Source organism: Crinia signifera, chromosome 19, assembly GCF_055691185.1.
Source record: "Crinia signifera chromosome 19, ASM5569118v1, whole genome shotgun sequence".
In the NCBI taxonomy this organism is placed as follows: Eukaryota; Metazoa; Chordata; class Amphibia; order Anura; family Myobatrachidae; genus Crinia; species Crinia signifera.
In genome coordinates, this window is record NC_139226.1 from 61,761,070 (window position 1) to 61,786,666 (window position 25,597).

A 25,597-nucleotide genomic window follows, 5' to 3' on the forward strand; every position below is an offset into this window, starting at 1 on the left:
CTGGGAGTTGACTAAGTCCCATGACACTTTGCAACAGAGGGCAGAGGCTTAGACGTTTGTGCTGAGCTCTGATTGGTATAGCTCATTACATGCTTCTCAGGCCCATGGAGAACAGCAGCAGCAGCCTAGTCATGGGAGGGTTTTAATCAGAGGCAATACTGGGTCAAACACAGGCTTTTCATGTGGTATGTATGTATGTATGTATGTATGCATGCAAGTATGTATGTGTGTGTTTGTATATAGATATATATAGATATAGATATAGCAAGTGAGTGTCCAAAGACACAGAGGGGGCGGCACTCCAACGGAATTCAGTATAGAATGAAACACAGAGCCACAATGTAGTGATCTAACGTTTCGGCAACTTAATGCCTTTATCAAAGACACAGATAAACATACAGAAACACTTACTTATAGGAGGTGACATCCATGCTGATTCCGGTGTTCCCACGCTCGCAGCCAGGTTGGCGCCTAAGACTGACGTCATCGGATTCCCCTCCGTGCAGTCAGCTGCTCTGCTTGGCGCGTTGCTATGGGAACCCTCCGGAGCCTGCAAAAACCAAGTGACAAATGTGCAATATTAAATATAACATAGCAACATGTTAAGAGCAAACTTGAAATGGAAACATGGTAAGGTCAACATGACCAGGCTGGCGACATAAAACCAAGTCGACAGTGGACAGAGATAAGGCATAGATACGGATCAACGAGCATAAATGCGATAAATGTAACGTATATACTGTTAAAGACAGTGTATAATACACAAAAGGGAAAACATGTAGCAATTCAGCGGAGGGACAAAGGCAAAGTACATGAAAAACGGAAACATTCAAGAGTCGGAGAAGGAGAAACAGACAAGTGAGCCATGTAAGCTAAATTGAAAAGGGAAACATGTAATAACAAGGTAAATTACATGTGGTTAGAGAAAACAATTAAGGGAGGAATACTCATTGAGGCCAGCCGGTGCGATAACGTTCAATTTAAAAATCCATTTAGCCTCTAATTGAAGCAGTTTCTTATCGCGATCGCCACCACGCACATTGGCAGCCACCTGGTCAATCATCTTGTACTTCAGTGTTGGCAACGTGTGGCAATTGTCCCTGAAGTGACGCGCCACAGGCTGTTCGGCTGGCTGTCCCTCAAGGGCTTGCTTGATTGAAGAGCGATGGAGCCCCATACGCTCTTTAAAAGTTCTGCTGGTCTTGCCCACGTAAACCAATCCACATGGGCATCTTATAATATAGACGACGTACCGGCTCATACATGTGAAGATGTGCTTGATCTTGTATCTGTGTCCAGTGTGTGGGTGCGTGAATGAATCACCCCGTTCTAGATAGCCACATGTAACACAGCCTGTGCAGCGATAGTTGCACACCAATGGCCATATCTGCTTGACTGATTTTACCAATACAGAGCTAGCCGTCGTATATGTATTGATAAATGGCATCTTTACTGGCAACTTAGAGGGGGCCTTACTGCGAAGGGTATCCTCTCTGGGGATTGTAAGGGCTTTGGCTTCAGATTGTAGGAGCATCTCGCGATCATAGCCTTGATTTTCAAATTTATTAATCATCATGTCCATTTGCTCTGCCGCTACTGTTGGTGCGCTGCATATTCTTCTGACGCGCAGCATCTGAGAAAACGGCAGGCCACGCTTAGCAGCAGGGGGGTGATGGCCAGTTGCTTCAAGGAGGGTGTTCCTATCTGTGGCTTTTTTGAACACAGACGTTGACAGACCACAGCCATCGATGGTGATTTGGACGTCAAGGTAGCTTATGGTTGATGCACTGTAGGTTGACGTAAATTTAATGTGTGGGTCTGCTGTATAGATATAGATATATAAATAGATACGTGATTACCGGCACTCCAAGATACACATGACAACTGCCTGGGTGCTGCACTCAAAGAAATGGTTCTATCCTTGAAAACTGAGTAAAATCTGAAATGTTGGAGCTGATTGCGTCTGCATAGTCATTTTTGTGAAGTCCAAAGGAGTGCCACTTACCACACACATCTCTCTCTCTCTCTCTCTCTCTCTCTCTCTCTAACTATATATATATATATATATATATATATAGTGAAAGAGGCGTTGTCCTTAATGCGCTGATTAAATAACAAAACCAGCTGAATAACCAAATATTAATGTGGTTAAAAAGTCACCAAAGTCCCAAATATCGGACTGCTGCTCCTCCTCTCGTGTAGGACACGAATGCCAAGGGTCCAACTGGCAAATGGAGATCTAGAGTGAAGAGAATAGAAGAGGGCGCTTCATGGTGCATTAAACGAGTAGATTTATTGGATCCAAATACACAATAAAATCCAGAGTAAAAGCAATTGCTCGTACCAAGTATCACAACACTGTGGGCTGGTTACCACAAGGCATGAATAAATCACACAAGGCAAGGCTGCTCACTTGTCCGGCACAGGCGAACTGGAGAACTCCGGGAGTCTGCTACTGACAGGCGCTGGCTTGCGCTGCTGGAGGCAGGAGAACGGGGAGACACCACCGCCGGGTAGGACCAGAGGGAGACAGCCAAACAGTCGGGTAGAGTGTCACGTAGCCACGCCCTGACGCGTTTCGTCACTGGGACTTCGTCAGAGGGCGTGGCTACCGTGACTCAAGACCCGATACTTAACAGAATAAACAGCCAATGGAAGCAAGTCCACTGATTGCACTCCATGAACGCCGGGGCAGCTGTACTAGATGTCTCTGGATGGCTTCCACAGGAAAGCTAACTGATTCTTAAAGAGACCGTATCAGACTGACTCCGGCGACACGTGTGTAGACAAATCATAAAACACATGTCAACACTTTTGTGCATATAAAAAACTGGTACAATCGATGAACAATTTTCACAGAACGACCATATTTGAATATGAAATACTGAGCAATTGATACAAAATATTTCAAAAAACATTTGATACATATATATATATATAATCTACTGTATATATCCCCTGCAGTTACCCATTGACCAAGTTTATACTGCCTTTACTCTGTGTTTTGACAGTGTAATATTCTCCTATGCAGTTTGCGGCCAGTAATGACAAGTGCAAGGTGGCCCCCCTGTCTAAAGTGCCCCGGGCCCCCCGAAGGCTTAATCTGGCACTGCCCTAATCCCAGTATGGACTACTATAAGAGGGCCACTGGTGGAGGATGGGGTGGCACAGGTGGACATATAAAGCCCTGGAGAGTGCTGAATCTCACCTGAGGATGCATTATTGTTTTCTTGTGTCTGTAACATAGAAACAAAACATTACTGCAATAAATTTTAAATGACAAGCCAATATGCGGGTTGTAAATTTGTCAAAGGGAATTTCTCTTTAGACAGTCCTACTATGTTCTACTCTTTTAAAGACTTCAGCATGGACATGTCCTGTGGGTTTCACCTCAATGATTGAGAGATGAATCCTCCTGGGTCAGACTTTGCGGAGGTCCAGGATATCGCAGAGATTGCCCTCAATTTGAAAGCAGCCATCAAGGAAAAAAACATGTTTATTTTGCCTTGTAAATGGCTGCTGCTTTAAAAATACGGTCAATCTCAGACAAAATCCCAAACCTCTGCAAACTTGGACCCTATTACATTTCCCCACATATGTACATTGAGTAGCAGGCCCTGGGATACTGACATGGGTGCAATGCTACTTAGAGCATTTTACCTGTGCATGTGGTTATATAGAAGTAGTGTTCCCACTAGGCAAATCCTTTTGCCTAAAACAGCGGGCCCGGGTCTGGACGTCCCCTCCGCCACGTTAGGTGTCAATCGATGCAAGGGAGAGCTTGGGGGAAGGAAGCCCAACATCTACATAGGTGCCGGTCCTGCCCCCAATAGTGACGGTGGTGGCTGGGCCCACCCCTGACATCAGTGGGCCCATTCTTTTTGTGCCCTAGGTGAGCACGCCACCCCCCGATACAGGGACTGTGGTGACCGGGGTTCCGATCTGTGGGCCGCAGTCCGTTGCTGCCCTGTGCGCATGGCTGCGGCTCCCCCCTGAGATTGAAGCTGCCTCTCCTCCCCATCCCACTCTGGCTTCCAGCAGCTCTGGGACACACAGACCCATCCCCCTCCCAGCTGGAAGCAGAAGCTGCCTCTTACCTGCTCCAACCCTGTCCCTCTAGCGACGGATGCCCCTCCGCTGGCAGCAGTGTGGAGCTTGTAGATTGCCTCTCCCCCTCCCTACCGAGCACATCTCTCACTGCTGCTCTGCTCTCCTCCTCTCACCACAGCAGCAGTGAAGGCAGAGGATGCCGGCCTGACTGGACTGGGAACAAAATTTAAGTGGGACTTTTGGGGGCATTGTTTAAGGTGCACTACTGGTGGCATTAAGTTTATAAACAGTACTGGGGGCATTACATGTAAGAATAATATGTAATGGACATCACAGTATGCAGCATATTGTGTAATGGGCATTACAGTGTGCCATGTAGTGTGTTTAATGGGCATTACGGTTTGCTGTGTAGAATGTAAGGGGCATTATGGTGTGATGTGTAATGGCCATTATGGTGTGCGGCTTAATGTGTTATGGGCATTACAGTGTGCGGCATAATGTTTAATGGGCATTATAATGTGCGGCATAATGTGTAATGGGCATTATAATGTGCAGCAAAGTGTGTAATGAACATTATAGTGCTATTGGTATTATGTGGCCACGCCCCTTCCCTATAAATCCATGCCCCTTATTTTTTACGTGTGCCTTCGGTGTACACTGTGCCTTTATTTGCTATAGGAGCAGCAAATTTCTTCCTGACACAGGTCACCAAAATGTCTAGATACCGCACTGACTGTGTGGTGGTAATGTCTTACCATATGTATGTAGCCTGTAGCATCCATTATACATAACTAGCCTTCATAGGCGTGTGCAGCACATTTTATTAGGGGGTGCACCGTCAAAGGAGTGTGCATAGCTCCACCTATTGGGCGTATCTAACACCGCCAATTAGGCGTGTCTTCCATCATCTATTGGCACTCGCTACCATATAAAAAGTCTCTCAGCCACACCAAAATCTCCTGCCTATTTCAGTTTTAATCTTCTAATTACTCTGTGTAACAGTACATGCAAATAAAGTCATAAACATATATGGATGCCGCAGGTATTTAGTGATATGACAATGGTCTAGTTCAATTAACAATGCAAACACACATATAGTTGATTGATGGGCGCTTCTTTGAATGAATACAGTTCTAGAAAGCAAAAGTCTTTGGCTAAGGGTATTGCTGGTATTGGTAGCGGCAGAGGTGTTCATAAGGGTGGGGCACAGCATTAGGGGGTTCCTGTGCACCCCTAACACACAATGTGCACACACCTATGCTAGCCTTCTGTACAAGCTGGTGGTGGTGATACCACTGTTACAAGAATCACACTATAAATCTGTGGTCACAGAAATAAAGTTATATTAAAGGTTAGGTAATGTCTGATGTAGGGGTGGTTGGGCACCTGGCCAAAGTAACGAAAAAGGGGGCATGTCATGAGGCTGCACCCCTTTCTGTGGACATGTGCCCTCTTCAGTGGTACCACCCTGCCCTAAAAAAATCCTAGAGTGAACACTATGATTCAGAGGGTGCCCCTTTGTTTAAGGATTCACCCCAAAATGCAAAATATGGTATGACTCTACCACTACACCAAGCGCCAGGCAGCATCCAGTCTATTCTCATGTAAAGGTGCCCATACACGGAGCTAATTTGGTCCGATTTCAGCCGATTCCAACGGATCGGGCCTTGAAATTGGACCAAATCGGCTGTCCCTGACATGCGTATTCCCGTGCACATCGGACCCGGACCCTGTGGTTGCACCGGCGTGCAGCCAGCAGTGAGGTCCGTGTGGCGGAGGCAGGCAGCGGGGCACTTGGGGTGTGCAGCTCCTAGTGGCAGTCAACAGGGTCCTTGTGGTGTGGTCTGTGGTGCGATCAGCCGGTAGTGCTGCCAGTGGGGTCCATGTGGCGTGGGGCAGCGGTGTGGTCCGTGTGGCAGGCGGCTGGTTCTGTGACTCTCCGATAAGCGGCGGCAGGGAGCTACAGTAGCGGCACAGGCAGCTCCTCAGAAATATCAGGGTCCTGAAAAAATTGTCCCTGGTCCAACTTTCCAGGATTTCAACCCGGGTCTTGACCAGGATTAGACCCGGGACATCTCCCAGCGCTGCCCTGGGCCCACCTCCCAATTATGCCACACGCCTGGCTTTATGCCATGGCAGGTGGCTAGTGTGAAAGAGTTTGCAAGTCAGGGCAACTGGGATTTTGTACCAGGCTCGCAAACACTTTCTAGTGTGAAAGGGGTATCAATGAGGGTTCTGCTCTGCATTCCTCTGCCTCTGCTGCTACAGAAGCTGCAGATTAGCCACCTGTGTGAGTTCTGTACAAGTCTCATGCTCTTCCTGAACAGGGATTGTAGCGGTTCATTATGATTTCTGACATTCAAAATACAGACAGTCAAAATACCGACAAGCATCAGCAGAGATTGTTCAAAATGCTGACATGGACAAAATACAGATATTTACAATGTCGACATGCCAAAAAGTTGACATTTTGAACTTGTCTGTATATGTACCAATGGTTGCCGGTATTTTGGTCGTCCGTATTTTGACAGACAATAAATGGACTGCATCCCAAATGATGGTTAGATATTTAGATAGTTAGATATTTTGTGCATATAGTGTGTATGTGTGGTACCCCACTCCTGTGGTACCTTTTTGTGTGCTTAAACTGTGGACCTCATGGACTAGGGCTGCAGGGGTTAATTGCCCTTCTTGGTTGAGGGTGCCGGACGGCTCCCCGACAGTCGGGATTCCGACAGTCATTACTCCGACGTCAGAATCCCGACTGCTCCCTCGTGGGGGTCCACGACCCCCATAGAGGGAGAATAAAATAGGTGGCGAGCACAGCTCGCCACCGTGCCCACAGCGTGGCGAGGTCAGCGAGCCCGCAAGGGGCTTCATTGTGCTCCCCCCACTGGGCATTCGGAGTAATGACTGTCAGAATCCTGACTGTCGGTGTGTTATACCAGACCCCTGGTTGACTGGACAGAGCCAGCAGCTGCAGACATCCTGAAGAGCCCTTATCAGGAACCTTACTGCCAGCAGCACAGAGAGATCCTCCATCGGAAGCCTATGCTGTACCTAGCACCACCTGTTGGAAGCTTATTCTTTACACAACAAGTGCCTGTTCAATAAAACCAATTTGGATTACAAATACTGTGCACAGGTTTGCTTCATTTCACGCTTTCATCTGGAAGACATTCCCCAGCACATGATTGGTGCAGTGCCATCCCGTAGACAGTTTATATATTATGACAGTTCATGACATATTATTTATCTGTGACCATTATAATTGAAGGTGCCATTACCTGTAATATATGTGAATAACTAAGGATATTTTCTGTCTCTTTCAATGTGTCATTTGCGGTTGTGATTGAGCCCAACATCTTACCAGTGTATTATGCAAATTATTGTTACATGCGTTTTGACATTAACCAAGTTTGATTCTGCAGTGGTGACCAATATATTCCTGCATAATAAACTATTGTCACTGTTATTTTGTGTAGCATTCTATTTGTGGAGTTCTCCTTGGGGTTTCAATCCTTCTGCCACAGACTCCTGCATGAAGAAATTGTAAGAGGTCCTGATTCAGCCATTTCCTCAGGGATTACAGGTATGACATCACACCATCACAGGGGTGCTATCACAACTATGCATAGGATTACAGATACCCCTGTGAATGACAAGATGTACGCAGACTCAACAACAAGCCTAAGATATTTGCCTAAAGCACCCACAGTGATACCACCTGCACTCATGCCCTACTATGTTGGAGCCCCATGGCTACCGACCTATGCAGAAGATTCTTGCACGCAAAGAGCAAGCTCCTTCAAAGAGTTTAAGGAGCCCCAGAAAACTCAAGGAACCACCATTCAACAAGCTCAAGCCAGTCAGGCCCCCTTCGTGGCCATAGCCTGATCGGTTTTGGAAGTGATTGAAATAATTAGTAAAATACGTCCGTTACAGATAGAAAGTGAACATGGAAGATGGCACCTCAAATCCAGTAGAAGAAACTGACAACAGTGGGATGCTCCACAGGGGTCAAAGACGACTCCCCGCCAATCAAATCAATACTCAAAGAAGGCCTGTATGCCAACAGACCTCAAGAAGTCCCATACGAGGAGGTACACCTGAAGTGATTCAGAGCACAATGCTCTGGTGTATGAAATGCCGTTGATAAAAAATCAATGGCAGGTCATGTCCTGTGGTTCAGTGTACCACAGGGGTATAGATTCATCAAATGTGCGGATACCAGTCAAAGTGTATATGAATGCCAATCCTGAAAACAGTTTCAGGAGTCTCAGTAGTGGTGAAGTTGTGGAGTTTGAGCTGACAAATGGAAAGAAATGCATAAAGGCTGTGAAAGTGACCAGTTCAAATGGAGCCCCGGTACAAGGTAACAGACCTGCCACAGAGCAAAGCTAACATTGGCGCTGTCTGCATTATAAAGAGCCTCCACCCTACTACCAGCAAGATTACCGGCAAAGTGCAAGCAGAGAGGAACCCAAAGATTTTAACAGTGAGATTGATAGGCCTAACATCGATCCTCCTTGAACTGACCAAATGCCCCGACCACCAGAACCTGACGTCCAAAAGCAATGTAAACTGGAAGGAAGAAACCAGTTGTGCAGAGTGAGGCAGTACAGCAAAGCCTGGAAGAGATAGCTAGGCCTCAGATTTCCCCTGAACCAAATCGGGAGTACATCCCAAGAACAGAAAACAATTACCAGGCTTCAAAACTTCAGGCAGACTGATGCCAGTGCGACCGACCAGAAAAGGAGCAGTGGCCATGACAGAAAAAGTGGAGCCATTGGAACCCAGAAGCCCAGAGCTTCAGGATTATACTGTACAACGCTTACTGGAGAAGAGTTTGAATTTCATATACAGCAGACTATAAAGAGGTCCATCAGACATAATAAAGGCACACCACAGGCTCAGTGATATAGCAGATTGCACACCGTGATATAGGGTACCATCCATGTGCATCATGGAAGAACCTGTACCACAGAGGGATGGGAGTCCTGTGGTGGAGGGATAGGGGCCACTTGGGACATACCCTTGCTTGACCCTTAGCCATTTACGTGATGGAGTAAAAAGTAGAAATGTATACCTGTTTATGTTTAACTTGATTGCATTTAAATGTTTAAGTTTGTTGTGATATTCCAAAGACTTTTGCTCAAGACTGGGAATAATTTTAGTATGCCTGAGGACACGCATAATTCCAGCAGGGAAATTTGTGTTAGCCTACTCCTGTGGTACCCCTTTTTGTGTGCTTAAATTTTGACTGCGGCCAATTGCTGTTTATAGAGCCTTTATGGACTGGGGCTGCATGGAGTTAAATGCCCTTCCTGGTTGACTGGTAACAGCAGCAGAGCACTAGGACCCAAGGGAGTTGTCAGAATCCCTGGGAGGGAAACAGCTGTGCTGCAATTGGGCAGTGAGGACTTGCGAATTTGCAACGGTGAGCGATATTTGGTGACTGCGCATGCACATAATCATTTATGCGCATGTGCAGCCGCTTAGTGGCTAAATGGTGAATTGATTCAATGGTGAATTGATTATTCAACGTCTGCTCACACACAGCACTGCGGGTGGGGGGTGTGGGGCGGCAGGCCGTTGTCGTGCCCATGGGAATGTCCATCGTTTCAATGGGTGTTCCCATTGTAATTCGCTGATGACGTGGGTGCGGGGGGGTGGGCAGCTGATGTTAGCGTAAGTCAGCTGCCCGCCCTCTTCCCATACAGCGACCATCGAATGATTTTTTTACCCGCACGCAACCTGCGAATGGATGTTTATGCAAAACATCAATTTACATGTGTGCGGGGTGGCATTATAGAACATGCAAAGCTGCAAATTTTGCAGGTTTGTGTATCAACCCGAATGAGGGCACAAGTGTATTATTAACCTTAATTACATTGATTTTCAGTCAATTTTGCCCACCAGTTGTCTCAGCCAATCAGCAGCCCCCAGTTGATTTCAATGGCAATTTTTGAAAGTGCCAAACAAGGTAAAACTTTGAGATATGACAGCGGGATTGCCTCAGATGCCATAATGGTGGGCAGGTTCAGATTTTTAAAAATCAAAAACGCTCAGTTCTAGTAGTCTTGCTTAAATATACAGTATTTGCAAAGATATCATTAAGTCGCCACCACTTCAGTGTCTTTGATACGTTGATCCTTACACTACATGATAATACTATCCACTTTGGGTCATACCTTTGTGTATTGCTACTGTATATAATAATGTCACATACATTACTACAATTCTAAATTGAAAGCTACGTCACCTGGAGGCGGAATGCCTCCCAACTACTGATCCCATACATCTCTCTTAGAACAATGATACAACATTGCATACCTCCAACAACTAGGTCGACAAGCATTGGGTCGACACCACTAGGTCAACATGCAGCAAGGTTAACGTGGGTTAAGGTCGACAGGGGTCAAGGTCGACGTGGATCTAGGTCAACATGACATTAGGTCAACACAAGCATTAGGTCGACATGGGCTAGGTCATGGGTCCTCAAACTGTGGCCCTCCAGATGTTGTGAAACTACAAAACCCAGCATGCCTTGCCACAGTTTTAACACTCCCTTATAGCAAAACCGTGGCAAGGCATGCTGGGATTTGTAGTTTCACAACATCTGGAGGGCCGCAGTTTGAGGACCCATGGGCTAGGTCAACAGTCAAAAGGTCAACATGGGTTTTTTCTCAGTTTTTTTACCCGAATGTCAACACAGTCGACATGGACACAGTTTCAAGTGCACCGCATACCCTTGCATCTCTCAATTCGCTTACAATACTTCAGGCTCGTTGCCTCACTACACTCGGCACACTATTTTATTCTCCCACCGCGCCCTAGTGGATGGTAGGGCATGAAATACCGCCTGACGGCACATGTCGGCTCAAAAATCAGTGGAAAACCCCATGTCGACCGTTTGACTGTCGACCTTGCCCATGTCGACCTAGACCGATGTCGACCTAAATCCATGTTGACCTTGACCCATGTCAACCTAATGGCGTCGACCCAATGCTTGTCGACCTAGTTGTTGTAGACCTAATGAGCGTTTCCCGGCCTGAAGCATGGAGCCAGAGCCTGCTCTGTGTGTGTGGTGGTTGGGGCCAGCTTGAGTGAAACAGAGCCCCGGCTGCCTGCTCTAGTCTCCAGCTCCTCCTGATGCAGAGACTTCCTGTAAGTGCACACACACAGCTGTGCCCTCCCGTGGGCACACCCGACACTTGCCATTTCCGGATGTGCGCACACACGCAGTCTGGATTTCAATGGAGGGGTCACAAAAACTGGGAGGTATGAAGGGGATGGCGGGGCAGCGGGAGGCTCATGCAAAAGTCGGGAGCATCCCGGTGAATGTGGGAGGGTAGGCAAGTCTGCATACCTCTGCTCTGCAAAGCAGCTGGTGATCACCGAATAGATGCACTCATGGTATCTAACAGTGCAAGGAGGGGAGACCGGCTGCTCAGGGAGCGCTGAGCACTCCCCCAAAATGACAACAACAGGGGTCACGGCACTATGCCACACCCGCCATTCCAGATTCCCTGATGGCCAAAGTTGTAAGGTATGAATTGTATTTAAAAATGATATTTTATTTAAAATGTTCTAATGTGACAAAATAAAACCAAGTCTATGGGCCAGATGTATCAAGCTCTATAGTGGTCCTTATTCACACTCAGCCTGTGACATGACAGAGATAATTGGACGGTTGTTTATTACTCTCCATTTTATCACTTTGTGAAGCTTGATACATTTGGCCCATTGTCTCGTATATTGGAGCATGTGTTTACAATACAATACCGCAGATGGGCCAGAAGGTGGCAGGATCACCATAGAGTACAAATTCCATTTTTCTCTATAGTGTACAATGTGTGGATGATCTGTACAGTTGTGCTTAGGGGCAATTTATTAAATTGATCATTGAGCAGAAGAATGAGATACTGTAACAGTAAAAATACATTTACACAAAATAAATTCTCCAAAAACTTGGTGACAGCAAATTCTTCTACTGTACATGATATGGAAATGACCATATATGTCCTTGGAACAAAACAATACAGCCTAGAATTTGCTGAACAATGTAAAGAATAAAGCTATAATAGGGAAATAAGAAACAGGTTATTATTGTGATTTATCCCGATGGTCGTTGTCGGACTATACAGTTATATGGTCATCCTACCCTGCAATGGTTTATGGCAGGTTGCATATTGGCAATTTGAGGGACATTTGTAGGTGCAAAGCCACATTTGCCTTCCGGGGTAGCCATTAAATGCATTTGCAGAATTTTCCTACAATGGATCTTATTCGACAATTGACGCAGAAGTGCAAAAATTGTAATCAGGTGGTTTTTGCATTTGGATTGGATATCCCCCTTAATGTTGCTATGTAGCTGGTATTCACTTTCTAATAAGATGGACTAAAGTAAGGTCACTATTTATTTATCAAGTAATATTTCCAACATATCCCCTGGAAACGGATGATCACTTTTGTGATCATTTCACTTATTTATACTTAAAGAGGGACAGGCTCCTATTACATGCATGTGATTCTAAGGACATATGGATTAATCCTCATTTATTATTGGAGCACCATGGAAAGCCATCCACCCCATTGCACATCTGCTGGTAATACCAGCAGATGAGTGGCGATGATACGGGAGCACGCATCACCGCTCATCGCTGCCCTGCAGGATAACATGGGACCCGCTAATTCCGACCCCCACCCAGTTCATCGGCTGCCAGTTCCCCCTTCGGCATCACTGAAGCTCGAGGTTGATCTCAGTCGCAGCAGCAGGGAGAGATGGAGTGACACTTTTGGGGGCATTGCTTAAGGGACGCTACATGTGGCAGTATGTGGGGGCATTACGCATAATGTGTGGCTTAATGTGTAAGGGGCTTTACAGTGTGCAGCATCATGTGTAAGGGGCATTATGTGTGCAGCATCATGTGTAAGGGGCATTATGTGCGTAGCATCATGTGTAAGGGATACTATGGTGCGCGGCATCATGTGTAATGGGTACTATGGTGTGCGGCATCATGTGTAATGGGTACTATGGTGTGCGGCATCATGTGTAATGGGTACTATGGTGTGCGGCATCATGTGTAATGGGTACTATGGTGCCATCAAGCAAGAACCCCCTAGCAATGAGCACGTAGGTAAGCAGCACTTATGTGGCAAATATGTAATGGGCATTACGGTTTGTTATATAGTATGTAATGGGCATCATGATGTGTGGCACAATGTGTAATGGGCATTATGGTGTGTGGCCTTACGTGTAATTGGCATTACGGCATGTGGCTTTATGTGTAATAGGTATTATGGAGTATGCTAAAATGTGTAATGGGCATTACTGTGTATGGTCTAAAGCAGTGGTAGCCAACTCCAGTTTCGAGAGCTACCAACAGGTCACATTTTCCAGACAACCTAGCTGCTGCACGGGTGCACTCATTACTAGCTGAAACATTTTAAACGATCCACAGGTGGAGCTAGTTACTTCACTTGTGATTCTGTAAGGTGATCTGGAAAACATGCACTGTTGGTAGCTCTCGAGGACTGGAGTTGGCTACCCCAGGTCTAAAGTGTAATACCACACCCCTTTTTGTGATGCCATGCCTCCTTCCCATGAGGCCACGCCCCCTTTTGACATGCAGCTACACCGCGCAAAGGTCCCCCTGCTATTATGTCTAGATCTGGGACCACCCATTACCATGATTCTAGATTCGCCTATGATATGGCGATATATATACTGGCAGATTCTCAGTTAGTTTAGTAATACCACTCAGGTGCATGAAAGGGATGGGTGATACTGGATAAGAAAAAAATGGTTATAATGCCAATCATTGTGCTGAAGGGAATCAATGTATTTTTTTCTTACCCAGAATCTTTTTTTCTTCCCTTTCATGCACCTGGGTGGCTTTACTAAAGTAATTGATTATCTGCCAGTATATACAGTATGGGCGAGATTTATTGTGTTGACCGTTTTTCCGAAAATGCGATTTTTGCTCAAATCGCCCTGTATCGCCGTTTTTTAAAATCGCATTTTTGCCGCAAAATTGCATATTTAATGAGGTGTGTATTCCGGCATGAAAAGTGCGAGAAAGTGTGATGTTGGGCGATTTTCGGGATGAAAAGTGCGATTTTTTAGTCATGAAAAAGTTTTTTTTAAAATGTGCGATTTCGTGAAAAAAAAAAATAAATTGGCGTGAGGTCCCCCCTCCTGTACATAACCAGCCCCGGGCTCATTGAGCCGGACCTGATTCCAAAAATACGGGGGACCCCTACGCTTTTTGTCCCCCGTATTTTTGGAACCAGCCCCGGACTCTTGGACCGGTCCTGGTTCCAAAAATACGGGGGACAAAAAATCTGGGGGTCCCCCGTATTTTGAAACCAGCACCGGGCTCCAACAGCCCGCAGTGTCATGCCACAGCCGGGGGACACTTTTTACACAAGGTCCCCCGGCCGTACCATGAGCACCGTGGCTGGTCAGCCTTGGATGGGGTACCTGGAGGAGTGGGGACCCCCCCAATAAAGGGGTCCCCCCCAGGCTTCACCCGTCCAGGGCTGAAGCCCGGGGCTGTCACCGGCGTCCCTGGCCATTGGACGCCGGCCTGATATGGTTAAATTCACATTCCTAACATTGCTTAATACAGGAGAACTACAAGTGCCAGCAGACCTCCCCCGCAGGCTGGGACTTGGAGAACCACAAGTCCCAGCATGCGGGGCATTAATGGGCCCGCTGGGACTTGTAGTCCACCTGTAAAAAGAATGATAAAAAAAACACACACACAGAGAAGTAAAACTTTATTACACACACACACACACCTCACTTTTACACCCACATACTCACCGATCCAGGATCCAGCGCTGGTCTCCCTTCTGCTGCAGAGCCGGCTACCCCCGCACTGACAGCGGGGACAACCGGCTCTCTCCGATGCCGCTAACAGCCTATGTAGCGCTGTTCCATCGCTACAGAGGCTGAGAGCGTCTTTGGCTTATGCGTCTCCATGGAGCCAATCAGGGCTGAGCTATGCGTCTCCATGGAGACGCATCGGCCAATCACGCTCTCAGCCTCTGTAGCGCTGGGACAGCGCTACAGAGGCTGTTAGCGGCATCGGAGAGAGCCGGTTGTCTCCGCTGTCAATGCGGGGGTAGCCGGCTCTGCAGCAGAAGGGAGACCAGCGCTGGATCCTGGATCGGTGAGTATGTGGGTGTAAAAGTGAGGTGTGTGTGTGTAATAAAGTTTTACTTCTCTGTGTGTGTTTTTTTAACATTCTTTTTTACAGGTGGACTACAAGTCCCAGCGGGCCCATTAATGCCCCGCATGCTGGGACTTGTGGTTCTCCAAGTCCCAGCATGCGGGGGAGGTCTGCTGGCACTTGTAGTTCTTCTGTATCAAGCAATGTTATGTATGGAAGATTTAACACTATCAGGTCGGAGTCCACTGGCCACGGACGCCGGTGACAGCCCCGGGCTTCAGCCCTGGACGGGTGAAGCCTGGGGGGGGGGGACCCATTTATGGGGGGGTCCCCACTCCTCCAGGTACCCCGTCCACGGCTGACCAGCCACGGTGCTCATGTTTCGGCAGGGGGACCTTATATAAAAAGTGTCCCCCGGCTGTGGCATGACACCGAGGGCTGTTGGAGCCCGGTGCTGGTTTCAACATACGGGGGACCCCTATGCTTTTTGTCCCCCGTATTTTTGGAACCAGCCCCAGCTCAATGAGCCCGGGGCTGGTTATGCTCAGGAGGGGGGACCCCACGCAATTTTTTTTGTCAAAAAACACTTTTCCACATTTTTTAACACAGGGCCATGCACAGATCTCTATGATCTGTACAGGGTTCTGGCCAAATCGCATATCAGAACCTGGTCTGATTTTTTTGAGATTTTTAGACACATTTTTCAAATTCGCATCTCATTAAATATGCGAATTGTATACTTTTCAATGTGAAAACATCTGGATGCGAGTTCTGGCAAAAACTAAAAATCTCACTTCTAAAAAGTGCGATTTCGCGGAAAAACCGCACTTTTTGCCGATTTTCGCATCTCATTAAATATGCGAATTAGGGAAAAAGTGCGAAAACGGCCGTTTTTGCAATAAAATTCGCCAAAGTCAGATTATCTCATCCCATAGAATGTCACCCCACGTGTTCCCGCTAGGCAGTTTTAGCGGTACGCTGCGCCCTGCCCGATTTTTAGAGCGCAAAATGCGCCCTGCCCCTCTGGCAGCACTCCGCTAAAACAGCCTGCCTCCAACCCCTCTGGTGTGACCAGGGAAGCCCGGCGCCGCCGCCACCTCCAGTGAAGCCGGCGGCCGGGCCCGCCCCTTTTCTTATAGGCGGTGACCAGGCCCGCCCTTCTAGGCCGTTGGCGGCCTAGGACCCCCCAAAACAGTGACGTTGGAGTGCTCAGTGCGCACCCATTACGCTGCCCTCATGCAGCGGCGCCCTCTATTAGGAACACTACACACTATGTATACCCAGCTCTATTAATATATCTATATACACCCCACACTATGTATATACCCCAGCCCTAATAATATATCTATATACAACCCACACTATATATATGCCCCAGTCCTAGTAATATATCTATATAAACCCCACACTATATATATATACCCAAGCCCTAATAATATATCTATATACATATACACCCCACACTATATATATACCCCAGCCCTAAAAATATATCTACATAAACCCCACACTATGTATATACCCCAGCGCTAATAATATCGAATATCTCTATATACACCCCACACTATGTATATACCATTGCCTTAATAATATATCTATATATACACCCCACACTATGTATATATCCCAGCCTTGATTATATATCTATATAAACCCAACTATATATATGCCCCAGCCCTAATAATATATCTCTGTAAATACCACTCCATGTATTTACCCCAGCCCTAATAATATAGCTATATACACCCCACACTATATATATACCCCAGCCCTTATAATATATAGGTACTTGTTTCCTATCTGGGCGCCCGCTAAGTTAATTGCGCACCATGCTATTCTCCGTATAAAAATCGGATCGCATCGCATCGGATACCACAAATGCACATACACGATATTGAACGATGCGATGCGATCCGATTTCCCATAGGAAACAATGTTAAATGGATTAATTTACCCAAATCAGCATAGGGAAGAATGGTAAATGGGCCAGAAACCCCAAAAAAAACCACAGAGCAGTGGAATGTCCCCCCAAAAGTAGTTGACGCCACCCCGCCATCAACGTGAACCCGAAGCGTGGTGAGCGCAGCGAGCCCGCGAGGGGCGGCGGTACGCGTCCTCCAACCTTTTCATGCCCTACTATCCACTAGGGCGTGGAGTGAGAATAGAATAGTGTGGCGAGCGCAGCGAGCCACCGCGCCCGAAGCGTGGCGAGCGCAGCGTGCCCCGCGAGGGGACGCGGATACCTTCACAGGTAAACGCGTCCCTTCGCGGGCTTCCCAGGTGTCCGGGTCGCCATGGACACCTGGGAAGCCCGCGAGGGGACGCAAATAACTGTGAAGGTATCCGCGGCCGCTCGCCACGCTTCGGGCTCGGTGGCTCGCTGCGCTCGCCACACTATTCTATTCTCACTCCACGCCCTAGTGGATAGTAGGGCATGAAAAGGTCGGAGGACGCGTACCGCCACCCCTCGCGGGCTCGCTGCGCTCGCCAGGCTTCTGGTTCACGTTGATGGCGGGGTGGCGTCAACTACTTTTGGGGGGACATTCCACTGCTCTGTGGCTTTTTTTGGGGTTTCTGGCCCATTTACCATTCTTCCCTATGCTGATTTGGGTAAATTGATCCATTTAACATTGTTTCCTATGGGAAATCGAATCGGATCGCATCGCATCGTTCAATATCGTGTATGTGCATTTGTGGTATCCGATGCGATCCGGAGGAAATCGGATCGGATAGCATCGTATGCCATCGTACATCATCGAGTACCGAATCCGATGCGATCCGATTTCATTACGGTGCCGTACGTAGAAAACCTGGGCGCCCAGATAGGAAACAAGTACCAATATATCTATATACACCCGACTCTATGTATATACCCCAGCCCTAATAATATATCTATATACACCCTACATTATGTTTATAATGTAGGGTGTATAATAATACAAAATATCTATATACACCCCACACTTAGTGTTCCCGCTAGGCAGTTTTAGCGGTACGCTGCGCCCTGCCCGATTTTTAGAGCGCAAAATGCGCCCTGCCCCTCTGGCAGCGCCCCGCTAAAACAGCCTGCCTCCAACCCCTCTAGTGTGACCAGAGAAGCTCGGCGCTTCCCCGGCAGTGTAGAGCCTTCAAGGTGGCAGGGGCCGACACCTTCAGTGACGCCGGACCCAGGCCCGGCCCTTTTCTTATAGGCGGAGACCAGGCCTGTCCCTTTTCGTCACGGTGCGGCCACGCCCCATTTGTTATGTTGGCAGCCCAGGACCGCCCAATACAGTGACATTGGCGGGCTCGTTCCGCACCCATTACGCTGCTCCGGTGCAGCGGCGCCCTGTCCACCCTAGTTCCTATAAGGAACACTACACACTATGTATACCCAGATCTAATAATATATCTATATACACCCCAAACTATATATATACCTAAGCCCTAATAATATATCTATATTAACACCCAACACTATATATATACCCCAGCCCTAATAATATATCTATATATACCCCACACTATATACATACCCCAGCCCTAATAATATATCTATATACATACCTCCCAACTTTTGAAGTTGGGAGGTCGGGACATTCGCGCGGAAAAGGGGGCGTGGCCTCTCGAAAAGGGGGCGTGGCATCACGGGGTGATGCGAACTCCGGCCACGCCCCGTTTTCGCCGCTCGTCGGCGCTGAATAGACGCTGTGCACATGCGCACAGTGTCTATTCTCGGCAAGCTGGGGGGGCTCCCAACTGTCCCCCCCACCACGGGACAATGGCGGCCCCGGGCGGGACGCGGGAACGTCCCCGAATATCGGGACGTTCCCGCGGCAATCGTGACAGTTGGGAGGTATGCTATATACCCCACACTATGTATATACCCCAGCCCTATTAATATATCTATATACAACACACACTATGTATATACCCCAGCCCTAATAATATATCTATATAAACCCCACACTATATATATACCCCAGCCCTAATAATATATCTATGTACACCCCACACTATATATATATACCCAAGCCCTAATAATATATCTATATAAACCCGACACTATGTATATACCCCAGCCCTAATAAATATATCTATATACACCCCACACTATGTATATACCATAGCCTTAAAAATATATCTATATATACCTATATACAACCCACACTATGTATATGCCCCAGCCCTGATAATATATCTATATAAACCCCACACTGTATATATACCCCAGCCCTAATAATGTATCTATATAAACCCAACACTATATCTCCTATATATTTGGCTACATCTGTCACTCAAAGTGGGTGTCTGTGTCTATAACGCTCTGTTCCTGGACTTTCCTCTTAATGTGTGATTGCCTTCATCTGTGCTGAACACCTTTCTGAGAAATTAACCTGTTTAAAACAGGTGATGGTAATCATACATTAAGGGGAAGTCTAGAAACAGAGCATTGTGTCCCTCCTGGAGAGGGTCATGTTGGGAGGTATGTGACAGAGAACCAGCCCAGTGAGCCCACAGACAGTGCCAGACACAAACTGCCTTCCCATGTTGCCCAGCACTGCTACTCCACAGCCACCAGGTGAGCGCCCCCCTCCCGCGATTTGCGGCAAACCCCCCCCCCCCGCCCCCCCTCCCGCGATTCGCGGCAAAAACACCCGCTCCCCCGCGACCCCCCCTACCGTGATTCGCTTTAAAAACACCCCCGCGACCCCCCCTCCCGCGATTCGCTGCAAAAAGACCCCCCCCACGACCCCTCCCGCAATTCGCGGCATAACCACCCCTCCCGCAATTCGCGGCATACCCCCCCCTCCCGCGAATCGCGGCAAACCCTCCCCCGTGACACCCCCCCCCCCCGATTCGCGGAAAAAACACCCCCACCGCGACCTCCCTCCAGCGATTCGCGGCAAAAAGAACCCCCCCGCGACCCCCCCTTGCACGATTGGCGGCACCCCCCCTGCGACCCCCCTCCCGCGATTCGCGGCACCCCCCCCCCCTAAATTCGCAGCAGCCCCAGGATTAAATGGCACATGCAAAACACTGACATGGCTATGGTCGACAATGAAAAAGGTTGACATGAGTTTTTGAAGATTTATTTTTAATTTTTTTAATTTTTTCATATTCATTGTCATGTGTCGACATGGACACCAATGAAGTGGCACACTTATGTCAACATTAACATGTGTTGACCTTTCTGTGTTGATTTTTTCTTGTGGCGATTCGCGTCACACCCCCCCCCCCCGCAACCCCCCCCTCCCGCGATTCGCGGCACCCCCGTGACCCCCCACCTCCCGCAATTCGCGGCACCCACCCCCGCGACCCCCCCTCCCGCAATTCGCGGCACCCCTCCGTGATTCGCGGCAGCTCCAGAATTAAATTGCACATGGAAAACACTGACATGGCTATGGTCGACAATGAAAAAGGTTGACATGAGTTTTTGAAGTTTTTTTGTCATTTTTTGAATATTTTCATATTCATTCTCATGTGTCGACATGGACACCAATGAAGTGCCACACTTATGTCAACATTTACATGTGTTGACCTTTCTGTGTTGATTTTTTTCTTGTGGCGATTCGCGTCACACCCCCCGCAACCCCCCCTCCGGCAATTCGCGGCACCCCCCCGCGACCCCCCCCCCTCCCGCAATTCGCGACAACCACCCACCGGAACCCCCATGAACCCCGCTCTCCCGCGATTCGCGGCACCCACCCCCCGCAAACCCCCCCCTCCCGCAAATCGCGGCACCCCCCGCGATTCGCGGCAGCCCCAGGATTAAATGGCACATGGAAAACACTGACATGGCTATGGTCGACAATGAAAAAGGTTGACATGAGTTTTTGAAGTTTTTTTTTTCATTTTTTGAATATTTTCATATTCATTCTCATGTGTCGACATGGACACCAATGAAGTGCCACACTTATGTCAACATTTACATGTGTTGACCTTTCTGTGTTGATTTTTTCTTGTGGCGATTTGCGTCACACCCCCCCCCACCCCCCCCCACAACCCCCACTCCCGCGATTCACGGCACACACACACACACCTCCCCCGCGATTCTCGGCAGCCCACCCCGTGACCCCCCCTCCCGTGATTCACGGCACACCCCCGCGACCCCCCCTCCCATGATTCGCCGCAACCCCCACCCCGTAACCCCCCCTCCCGCGATTCGCGGCACCCACCCCCGCGACCCCCCCTCCCGCAATTCGCGGCACCCCCCCCCCCCCCGCGATTCGCGGCAGCTCCAGAATTAAATTGCACATGGAAAACACTGACATGGCTATGGTCGACAATGAAAAAGGTTGACATGAGTTTTTGAAGTTTTTGTTTTCATTTTTTGAATGTTTTCATATTCATTCTCATGTGTCGACATGGACACCAATGAAGTGCCACACTTATGTCAACATTTACATGTGTTGACCTTTCTGTGTTGATTTTTTCTTGTGGCGATTCGCGTCACACTCCCCCCACCCCCCCCGCAACCCCCACTCCCGCGATTCACGGCACACACACACCCCCCCGCGATTCTCGGCACCCCACCCCGTGACCCCCCCCTTCCGTGATTCACGGCACACCCCCCGCGACCCCCCCTACCATGATTCGCCGCAACCCCCGCCCCGTAACCCCCCTCCCGCGATTCGCAGCATCCACCCCCCCACAACCCCCCCTCCTGCAATTCGCGGCACCCCCCGCGACCCCCCCTCCTGCAATTTGCGGCACCCTCCACGACCCCCCCTCCCGCGATTCGCGGACACCTAAGTTGCAATACAGGGCATCTTTCATACAATTCTAACCATATTTCTCATATACAAACGTTCACAAATTCAGGGGGCGCAGCCCCTTACGACGGTGTGAAGAGCGCCCGTAGGGCGCGATGAATCACCTAGTATATATATATATATATATATATATATATACCCCAGCCCTAATAATATATCTATATAAACCCCACACTATGTATATACCCCAGCCCTAATAATATATCTATATAAACCCCACACTATGTATATACCGCAGCCCTAATAATATATCTATATATACACTCCACAATATGTATATACCTCAGCACTAATTATATATCTATGTAAATACCACTCCATGTATATACCCCAGCTCTAATAATATATCTATATACACCCACACTATATATATACCCCAGCCCTAATAATATATCTATATACACCCTACATTATGTATATAATGTAGGGTGTATAATAATATTATATATCTATATACACCCCACACTTAGTGTTCCCGCTAGGCAGTATTAGCGGTACGCTGCGCCCTGCCCAATTTTTAGAGCGCAAAATGCGCCCTGCCCCTCTGGCAGCGCCCCGCTAAAACAGCCTGCCTCCAACCCCTCTGGTGTGACCGGGGAAGCCCGGCGCCGCTGTAGATAGCGATGCCCGGCGCTTCCCCGGCAGTGTAGAGCCTTCAAGGTGGCAGGGGCCGCACCCATTACGCTGCTCCGGTGCAGCGGCGCCCTGTCCACCCTAGTTCCTATGAGGAACACTACACACTATGTATACCCAGATCTAATAATATATCTATATACACCCCACACTATATATATACCTAAGCCCTAATAATATATCTATATTAACACCCAACACTATATATATACCTCAGCCCTAATAACATACCTCCCAACTGTCACGATTCCGTCGGGACAGTCCCGATTTTCGGGTCCTGTCCCGACGTCCCACCCGCGGCAGGCATTGTCCCGCTGCGGGGGGTGACAGTTGGGAGACCCCCCAATCTAGTAGAATAGACGCTGTGCGCATGCGCACAGCGTCTATTCTCGTATGAAAATGAGGTCGCGGCTAATTAGCATAAGCCGCGCCCTCATTTGCATACGCCCCGCCCCCTTTTCGGGCGCTCGGAGTGTCCCTATTTCCTCCGGCCAGAAGTTGGGAGGTATGCTAATAATATATCTATATATACCCCACACTATATATATACCCCAGCCCTAATAATATATCTATATACAACACACACTATGTATATACCCCAGCCCTAATAATATATCTATATAAACCCCACATTATATATATACCCCAGCCCTAATAATATATTAAGTCATGGTGTATTCTCATACTGGCATAGAACATACAAGCTTATGGACATGGGCTTACTTTATTATACAGGTGGGGAATCCCTTACCCAAATACCTGTTATACAAATTATTCTGAAAACCATAATCTCCAGAATGTACTTTTTTGTTGTTGTTGCTGCTAAAAGCAACTACTGGGGACATCTGTCACTGGCACTACTGGGCACTGTGAAGAGAGCAAAGGGGATGGCTTGACATTTCAGAGTAAAAAAGAGGGGGGAGGGGAGAAGAGGGGAGAGAGATGTGAGAGGAGGTATGGGGGGAGCGGCAGTGGGATTTGAAACGGTGTACATGCATGCCTTTGTTGCAACCCCCCCCCCCAGTTCATGAGCTGTTGTAGCAGGTCTTACTCTCACCTCTGCGCAATGTCGGGTCTCCTGTGCCCCGGCTCCTGCAGTGGCTGCTCTTCTGTACTGCTGCACCATTCTCCTGCAGCGGCGGTTCTCCTGTGCCCCCTTCTCCTGCATCGGCGTCTACAGTGGCAGGTGACCTCCTGCGCCCTGGGTCACACATATTCGGGCTCAGCCCCCAGCTGCAGCAGGTCTCCTGCCACCTGTGCCCGGCAGAGGCAACCCGGCTCTGGCTCCAGCATTGAGTCACATGCGCCAGGGTGGCAGCGATTGGTCTCCTAGGTACTGGTGCAGCGGCACCTTTTCACCAATGCTGGAGCCACTGAAGGGGGGTGTCACTGGACGGCGGGCAGCCATTTAAAAAAATGGCCACTGGGCCCCATAGCAGCTGCATCTCCTGCACCCTGCATAGTTACACCACTGACATCTGTCCCTGGCACTACATATGTGCAAGAAAATGATTTCTTAGCATTCAATCTCAGTTCCAGGATAGTACACAAATTTTGTTTCATGTTTTGAAACCATCATGCACAAATAAAACCTAGTTGTGTGTATTTCATGTGTTTGATGTGTTTATACAACATAAATGCCTTTTGTGTTAACACATGGGTCCCGTCCTCAAGATAGTGTACCTCATTGAAATATAAAAATATTTTGAACTATGGAATAATTTGTTATCCAAAATGCTTCTGGTCCCAAACATTTTGGATAAGGAATACCCAACCTGTAGTACTGCATTGGGTGTTTTTGATGATGGAAGGGGTTTGACAATCAGTACTGTAGCAAGGCTTCAAAAACAGTTATTGCTATAGAACAGTGGTTCCCAACCTGTGGTACGCGTACCCCTGGGGGTACATGGCGGCCCGGCCTTTAATGGCGGCCGCGGCAATCAGACAGGTTGCTGGATGGGAGTTGAGTGCATTGCGCATCTCTCCTACCACTCAGTGTGCTTCCCTGTGACTGGCCGCCTGTCCGCCAATCAGAGCTTGCGGGCCGGCAGCCAATCAGGAGCCGGCCCGCAAACTTTGATTGGCGGACAGCCCAGTCACAGTGAAGGGAAGGAGAGATACGCAGTGTGCTGTACTCTCCTTCCCTGAGAGAAGCAGCGGCGGCAGCTACACGGCAGGGGGACACTGGACTGTCCTCTCCCCAGCAGCAGTATAAATGGTGAGTGTGCTGCTGCTGGGAAATACTATGGGGGCATTGCTGGCACTGTGTGGGCATATTTATTGCTGGCACTGTGGGGGCATTGCTGGCACTGTGGGGCATACTTGTTACTGGCACTGTGGGGCATACTTGTTGCTGGCACTGTGGGGCATACTTGTTGCTGGCACTGTGGGGCATTGCTGGCACTGTGGGGCATACTTGTTCCTGGCACTGTGGGGCATACTTGTTGCTGGCACTGTAGGGGCATTGTTGGCACTGTGGGCGCATACCCAGTACCATGGGGGTCATACCTGGCACCGTGGTGGCATTCCCGTTTCTGGCACTGTGGGGGCATACCTGGCACCATTGGAGCATATGTGTATCTGGCACTTTTGGGGGCATATGTGTATCTGGCACTATTGGAAGGCAAACGTGATCCGTTGGAATGTCTGTTGCTTCAGTAATAGAGATTTGACAGTGTTCTGTTATTTTATATGCTGTCCGCAGAATGGGCTGAGCTTATATTGTGGTCAAGTGGTCGCACTTTTTTTTTTCTCGTCATTGCCAGTATGACGTGCCCCTGTTAAGCCACACCCTTCAAATGAGGCCACACCCCTTTTAGGTCACACCCCTAAAAATTCACGAGGGGGTACTCATAAATGAAAAGCCTAATCAAGGGGTACGGGAGACAAAAAAGGTTGGGAACCACTACTATAGGAGGTAATTTCAGAAATGGATCACAATTATATCACTGTTGCATCTTTTAAGGGGCCAGAAAA

The 25,597-nt window shown here is 48.3% G+C and overlaps 1 long non-coding RNA gene across 2 annotated transcripts in view; it reads right to left on the bottom strand.

Moving 5' to 3' along the window:
• Positions 1-396: 396 nt before the first annotated feature.
• Positions 397-25,597, bottom strand: part of LOC146041856 (uncharacterized) — a 37,286-nt gene continuing 12,085 nt past the window's right edge. The window contains exons 5-6 of one of the 2 annotated variants that reach the window (XR_014463627.1): positions 3,209-3,236; positions 397-2,239 (exon numbers count right to left, since the gene is read on the bottom strand). This is a non-coding gene — a long non-coding RNA (uncharacterized LOC146041856). The remainder of the gene's footprint in view (positions 2,240-3,208; positions 3,237-25,597) is intronic. The other variant, XR_014463626.1, reaches the window with a different exon arrangement.